Source organism: Salvelinus alpinus, chromosome 26 (assembly GCF_045679555.1).
Source record: "Salvelinus alpinus chromosome 26, SLU_Salpinus.1, whole genome shotgun sequence".
Taxonomy (NCBI): Eukaryota; Metazoa; Chordata; class Actinopteri; order Salmoniformes; family Salmonidae; genus Salvelinus; species Salvelinus alpinus.
Genome location: NC_092111.1, coordinates 38,822,650 through 38,830,393, shown reverse-complemented (window position 1 = coordinate 38,830,393; position 7,744 = coordinate 38,822,650). Strand labels below are relative to the sequence as shown.

Sequence of the window (7,744 nt, the reverse complement as noted above, 5' to 3'; positions counted from 1 at the left end):
ATTCACAGCCCAGTAAGCTGTACAACATCAGACATTCATACAGATGGGCCCAAAACAGCACAAAAGAATACCAGAAAGCAACCTGGAACCAAAATATCCAAACACTCTTAGATAACTTTCTAACTTTCTGGATACCACATTCACTCACAGTAAAGAAGGCATCAATCTAGAAGTAAAAAACATCAACTATATATTCAGGCAAACGGCAAAAGAAGCACAACTGAAATTGATAAAAAAGAAAACAAAAAAGATCACAGAAGACAACTGGTTTGATGCAGATTGTAAAATTATAAGGAAAAAATTTAGAACACTGTCAAACCAAAAGCACAGAGACCCAAATAATGGTGAATTACGCCTTCATTACTGTGAGACTTTAAAACTCTAGAAACGTACACGAACCAAAAAAGCACAGTACAACAGCAAGCAGCTGACACTAATTGAGGAGTCCATAAACACAAACAACTTCTGGCAAAATTGGAGAAAAAAAATTAAAAACGAAACAAGAGGAATTAGCGATACAAAATGGTGACATATGTACAACCCATTTTAAAATCCTCTACAACACCGTTCAAATTGACACAAACGCAGAACAACGCCATATTCATGAGAAGTTGAATGGATTAGAAAAAGCTGTAAAGGACAATCAAAATCCACTGGACTCCCCAATTACTGACCAGGAGCTCTATAAGAAACTTCAGAACCTCAAATTTAAAAAAGCATGCGGACCTGATGGCATCCTAAATGAGATGCTCAAACTCACTAGTGCAACATTTAAATTGGCTCTATTAAAACTGTTTAATTTGATCCTGAGTGTAGGTTATTTCCCTGACATCTGGAATCAAGGACTCATAACCCCAATCTTTAAGAACGGAGACAAATTTGACCCGAACAATTACAGAGGCATTTGTGTGAACAGTAACCTGGGGAAGGTTTTCTGTAGTATTATAAATGTAAGAGTTCTAAACTTCCTTAATAAGCACAATGTCTTGAGTAAAAGCCAAATTGGATTTATACCAAAACATCGCACAACTGATCATATTTACACCCTACACACCCTGATAGATAAGCATGTCCACCAAAATAATACCAAAATATACGCTTGCTTTATCGACTTCCAAAAAGCATTTGATTATATTTGTTCTACAAAGTTATTGAAAGTGGTGTTGGTTGTAAAACATATGACATAATGAAATCAATGTATACTGGCAATACGTGCAGCATTAAAATTGGCAAGAAAATAACATAATTCTTTAACCAGGGGCGGGGCCTTCGTCAGGGTTGCAATCTGAGCCCTGCACTCTTCAATATTAACATCAACGAATTGGCCACTATTCTAGAAAAATCCTCAGCCCCTGGTGTTAGTCTCCCCAATTCAGAAGTTAAATGTCTACTCTTCGCAGATGACCTATGCCTGCTGTCACCCACAGCACATGGCCTACAGCAGAGCCTGGACCTGCTAGAGCAGTACTGCCAGACCTGGGCCCTGGCAGTAAACCCCAAAAATACTAAAATAATGATTTTCCAGAAAAGATCCAGATCTCAGAGAATTAGACCAAAGTTCTCAATTGGTACAAAATATATAGAGTACTGCACACACTACAATTACTTAGGTTTAAAAATAAGCTCAACTGGACACCTTAATGAGGCAGTGAATGAACTGAGAGAGAAAGCATGCAGGGCATTCTACGCCATTTAAAAACAAATTCAAATTGAAATACCTATAAAATTTGTCTAAAATGAATTGAATATGTTATTGAACCAATTGCACTTTATGGCAGCGAGGTTTGGGGTACACTTGCAAAACAAGATTTCATCAAATGGGACAAACACTCCATTGAAAACCTGCATGCAGAGTTCTGTAAGATTATCCTACATGTCCAGAGGAAAACTACAAACAATGCATGCAGGGCAGAATTAGGCCAATATCCACTAATAATAAAAACTCCAAAAAGAGCAATTCAGTTTTGGAAACATCTAAAATACAGTAACCCCCTCTCATATCACTACCAAGCCATGCAATGCCAAGAGCTGAGCAAAGAAAAGAGTCCCCCCATCCAGCTGGTCCTGAGGCTGAGTTTACAAGCCTTATTCAAGGTTTCAATGACCTCTCTGATTAGAGTAGGCTACCCGTCCTGTTGGGGGAGGATGCAGAGAGCTGTGAGTTGGCAGCGCACTACATTGCTGCCTGCCATAAAATGAGGGACAGTGTCTGACAGACCAATCAACCTGCACATGTACTCTACTGTATGCTTATTGTTATTGTTCAATGTATGGTTATTTTGACCCTTGGTTATTGTTGTTACTGTTGTCCCGTTGACAATTTTGATTCTCATTTTTTTCATATTGTAAATATCGTAAATAAGCTTTGGCAATATGTACATTGATACGTCATGCCAATAAAGCAAATTGAATTGAATTGAGAGAGGAGACAGAGATAGACAGACAAATAGAGGCCGACAGAAAGACAAATAGAGGCCGAGAGAGAGAGAGAGAGAGAGAGAGAGAGAGAGAGAGAGAGAGAGAGAGAGAGAGAGAGAGAGAGAGAGAGAGAGAGAGAGAGAGAGAGAGAGAAAGAGAGAGAGATGTTATTTTGTTTAGGATCCTCTGTGTAAAGGGTTCTACATAGAACTCAAATAGGATCTACCTGGAACCACAAGGGGTTCTTCAAAGGGGACAGTCGAAGAACCCGATTAGGTTCTAGATAGCACCTTTTTTCTAAGATTCTACATTCTACGTAGAGAGAGAGCGAGAGAGAGACACAGACAGACAGACAGACAGACAGACAGACAGACAGACAGACAGACAGACAGACAGACAGACAGACAGACAGACAGACAGACAGACAGACAGACAGACAGACAGACGAGAGAGAGAGCGAGAGAACGAGAGAGAGAGAGCGAGAGAGACAGACCGAGAGACAGAGAAGAGAGGAAGAGAAAGAGAGAGAGAGATAGAGAGAGAGAGAGAGAGAGAGAGAGAGAGAGAGAGAGAGAGAGAGAGAGAGAGAGAGAGAGAGAGAGAGAGAGAGAGAGAGACAGAGAGAGAGACAGAGAGAGAGACACAGAGAGAGAGACACAGAGAGAGAAACTAGGGAAAAAGAAGGTACAGCACGTTAGAAATCAGCTCAATGTAATTGAAGAATCCATATTATCTAACCACTTCTGGGTTAAACACTAAACAAACAACAACACAAAGAGTTATCTATCCAAAACGGGTTCTGGGTTAAACACTAAACAAACAACAACACAAAGAGTTATCAAAGGAGATGTAGAGATGAACCACTTCTCCTATCTTCTTGGCCCTATAACAAAAACATGACCAAATAAAAATCTTAGAATCAATTATTAAAGACAACCAGAACCCACTGGATTCTCCAATTATATTGAATGAACTACAGGATAAAATACAAACCCTCCAACCCAGAAAGGCCTGTAGTGTTGATGGTATCCTAAATGAAATGATCAAATATACAGACCACACATTCCAATTGGCTATACTTAAACTCTTTAACATTATCCTCAGCTCTGGAATCTTCCCTAATATTTGGAACCAAGGACCGATCCCCCCAGTCCACAAAAGTATAGACAAATCTAACCTCAATAACTACCGTGGGATATACGTCAACAGCAACCTTGGGAAAATCCTCTGCATGTCAAATTGGCTTTTTAACCAAATTACCATTCAACAGACCACGTATTCACCCTGCACACCCTAATTGACAAACAAACAAACCAAAACAAAGGCAAAGTCTTTTTATGCTTTGTTGATTTCAAAAAAGCGTTTTACTCAATTTGCTCTGCTATACAAATTGATGGAAAGTGGTGTTGGGGGAAAAAATCTGACATTATGAAATCCATGTCCACAAACAACAAGTGTGCGGTTAAAATTGGCAAAAAACAAGCACATTTCTTTCCACAGGGCAGTAGGGTGAGACAGAGATGCAGCCCCACCCTCTTCAACATATATATCAATGAATTGGTGAGGGCACAAGAACAGTTTGCAGCACCTGGCCTCACCCTACTAGAATCTGAAGTCAAATGTCTACTGTTTGATGATGATCTGGTGCTTCTGTCACCAACCTAGGAGGGCCTACAGCAGCACCTAGATCTTCTGCACAGATTCTGTCAGACCTGAACCCTGACAGTAAATCTCAGTAAGACCAAAATAATGGTGTTCCAAAAAAGGTCCAGTTGCCAGGACAACAAATACAAATTCCATCTAGACACCGTTGCCCTATGAGCACACAAAAAACTATACATACCTCGGCACACTGCCCACAAAATGAGGTGGAAACTGAGCTGCACTTCCTAACCTCCTGTCAAATGTATGACCATATTAGAGAGACATATTTCCCTCAGATTACACAGATCCACAAAGAATTCGAAAACAAACCCAATTTTGATAAACTCCCATATCTACTGGGTGAAATACCACAGTGTGCCATCACAGCAGCAAGATTTGTGACCTGTTGCCACAAGAAAAAGGCAACCAGTGAAGAACAAACACCATTGTAAATACAACCCATATTTATGTTTATTTATTTTCCCTTTTGTACTTTAACTATTTGAACATCGTTACAACACTGTATATAGACATAATATGACATTTGAAATGTTTTTATTATTTTGGAACTTCTGTGAGTGTAATGTTTACACATTCATTTTTATTGTTTATTTCATTTTTGTTTATTATCTATTTCACTTGCTTTGGCAATGTCAACATATGTTTTCCATGCCAATAAAGCCCTTTGAATTCAATTGAAATTGAGAGAGGAGCCATATGGCCGATCAGTGAATCACCATTCACACCCTTCTATCCAAGCAGGAAGTCATAGCTCTACACAGTTACCATGGCGCCAATCTGTCCAACAACACTTTAAATAACCAATTAATTAAAAATGTAAACACACATCGAAACAATGCTGAAAGGAACAAAAGCTTCATTAATGTTAGTTTATTGAATGAGGCATTTCATTATATTTTATTATTTGAATCAATAACACTGATATATAACACATGGTCCTATTTCCCAATACAACACTGTCTCCCAATACAACACTGTCTCCCAATACAACACTGTCTCCCAATACAACACTGTCTCCCAATACAACACTGTCTCCTAATACAACACTGTCTCCCAATACAACACTGTCTCCTAATACAACACTGTCTCCCAATACATCACTGTCTCCCAATACATCACTGTCTCCCAATACAACACTGTCTCCCAATACATCACTGTCTCCCAATACAACACTGTCTCCCAATACAACACTGTCTTCCAATACAACACTGTCTACCAATACAACACTGTCTACCAATACAACACTGTCTCCCAATACAACACTGTTTCCCAATACAACACTGTCTCCCAATACAACACTGTTTCCCAATACAACACTGTTTCCCAATACAACACTGTCTCCCAATACAACGCTGTTTCCCAATACAACACTGTCTCCCAATACAACAATGTCTCCCAATATAACACTGTCTCCCAATACAACACTGTCTCCCAATATAACACTGTCTCCCAATACAACACTGTCTCCCAATACAACACTGTCTCCCAATACAACACTGTTTCCCAATACAACACTGTCTCCCAATACAACACTGTCTCCCAATACAACACTGTTTATGCAACCTTGGTTCCACAGTAAATACACAAAACCACTTTTCTCAAACCATTAGGCACTGTTAGTTAAATGTTTTTTCAGTGTTCGCGGAGGCAGAACTGACTCTCTCTGACATCCCAAGTGGCATCCTATTGCCTAGGTAGTGCACTACTTTTGACCAGAGCCCATAGGGGTTAGGGTTGCATTTGGGACGCATGCTCTGACACGGACGTAAACACAAAGCTAGCTACCCGGCCACGCTGATTAGACTACAGAGCCGCACCGTCCCGTTCCCCCCCGTTCCTCAAAGTCAAGGTCATGGATTCGGCTCCAGTTAAATTGCGTCTGAGATTGCCTCCGCCTTTGTTTTGTTTAGACTGTCACGCGGCATCTTCCATTCATTTTCTTCCTGTCATCGCTCTGAACCGGTCATCATGTTTAATTAGTAAATGAAATGAAATAATATCTCTCTTGTGAGATATAACACATGGTCCTATCAATCGGCATACTCAATCTACGCTCAGTATAAAGTACTGGATTTTACATAGAAGCCCCATCAGTTTAAGTGTGTGTTTCAGAGTGTGTTTCAGTGTGTGTGTGTGTGTGTGTGTGTGTGTGTGTGTGTGTGTGTGTGTGTGTGTGTGTGTGTGTGTGTGTGTGTGTGTGTGTGTGTGTGTGTGTGTGTGTGTGTGTGTGTGTGTGTGTGTGTGCGTGTGTGCGTGTTTCAAGGTGTGCAAACTGTGCAAAGCTATACGTTTCGGAGCATTGCTGTTTTCACCGACAACATGATAAATAAAACCTGACTGATTGATTGATGAACATTCTTAGCCAACCCTGCTAGTGGAGAGAAGGAGAGATTGAGAGAATGAGAGAAGGAGAGAATGAGAGAAGGAGAGAATGAGAGAAGGAGGGAAGGAGGGAGTGAGAAAAATGAGGAGGGGAAAGAAAATGAGAAAGGCAGATGGACAATAAAGGTAGGGAAGGAGGTAGAGAGAGAATGTTTGTGTGTAAGAGGGAGAGAGATAGAGTGACAAAGAGAGAGTGAGAGAGTGACAGAGAGTGGCAAAGAGAGAGGGAGGGAGGGAGGGAGGGAGGGAGGGAGGGAGGGAGGGAGGGAGGGAGGGAGGGAGGGAGGGAGGGAGGGAGGGAGGGAGGGAGGGTGTAACAGACAGTGATAAACAGGAGAATAAGGGGGGATGAGGAAGATGTTTTTGTTTTAAAAAAGCCCTCCTGCATAAACTACCACCGTACCTCACGTCTCTGTTAACCTTCAGAAATACAAGCTATCGGACACGGTCTCAGGGATGGCTAACTCCCTTCCATCTCCACAGAGTTAGGTAAATCAATCCATTAGCTATTGTGCACCTTGCTTGCGGAATGGTCTACAGAGGTCAGTGAAATTGCATGAATTGATGCCTCTGAGGCAATTCAGATGGCTGTGAGGACCTTTTTTAAGGAAGAATCTGTTTGTTTCTTATGATTTATTTTTATTTTACTGTGTTTGTGTTTTTTTGTTGCTTTTATAAAAGTACAGTATGTGGACACCCCTTGAAATTAGTGGATTTGGCTATTTCAGCCACACCCGTTGCTGACAGGTGTATACAATCTCCATAGACAAACATTGGCAGTAGAATGGCCTTACTGAAGAGCACAGTGACTTTCAATGTGGCACCGTCATAAGATGCCACCTTTCCAGCAAGTTAGGTCGTCAAATTCCTGCCCTGTTAGAGCTGCCCCGGTCAACTGTAAGGGCTGTTATTGTGAAGTGGAAACGTCTAGGAGCAACAACGGCTCAGCTGTGAAGTGGTAGGCCACACGAGCTCACAGAACGGGACCGCCGAGTGCTGAAGCGAATAAAAATCATCTGTCCTCGGTTGCAACACTCTCTAACTAGTTCCAAACTGCCTCTGGAAGCAACGTCAGCAACAATAACTGTTTGTTAGGAGCTTCATGAAGTGGGTTTCCATGGCAGAGCAGCTGCACACAAGCCTAAGATCATCATGCGCAATGCCAAGCGTTGGCTGGAGTGGTGTAAAGCTCGCCGCCATTGGACTCTGGAGCAGTGGAAACGCGTTCTCTGGTGTGATGAATCACGCTTCACCATCTGGTAGTCCGACGGACAAATCT

The 7,744-nt window shown here is 41.3% G+C and overlaps 1 protein-coding gene across 1 annotated transcript in view; it reads right to left on the bottom strand.

The window, feature by feature from the left end:
- Window positions 1-7,744, bottom strand: part of LOC139555298 (gamma-aminobutyric acid type B receptor subunit 1-like) — a 324,185-nt gene that overhangs the window by 54,408 nt on the left and 262,033 nt on the right. The window lies entirely within an intron of this gene.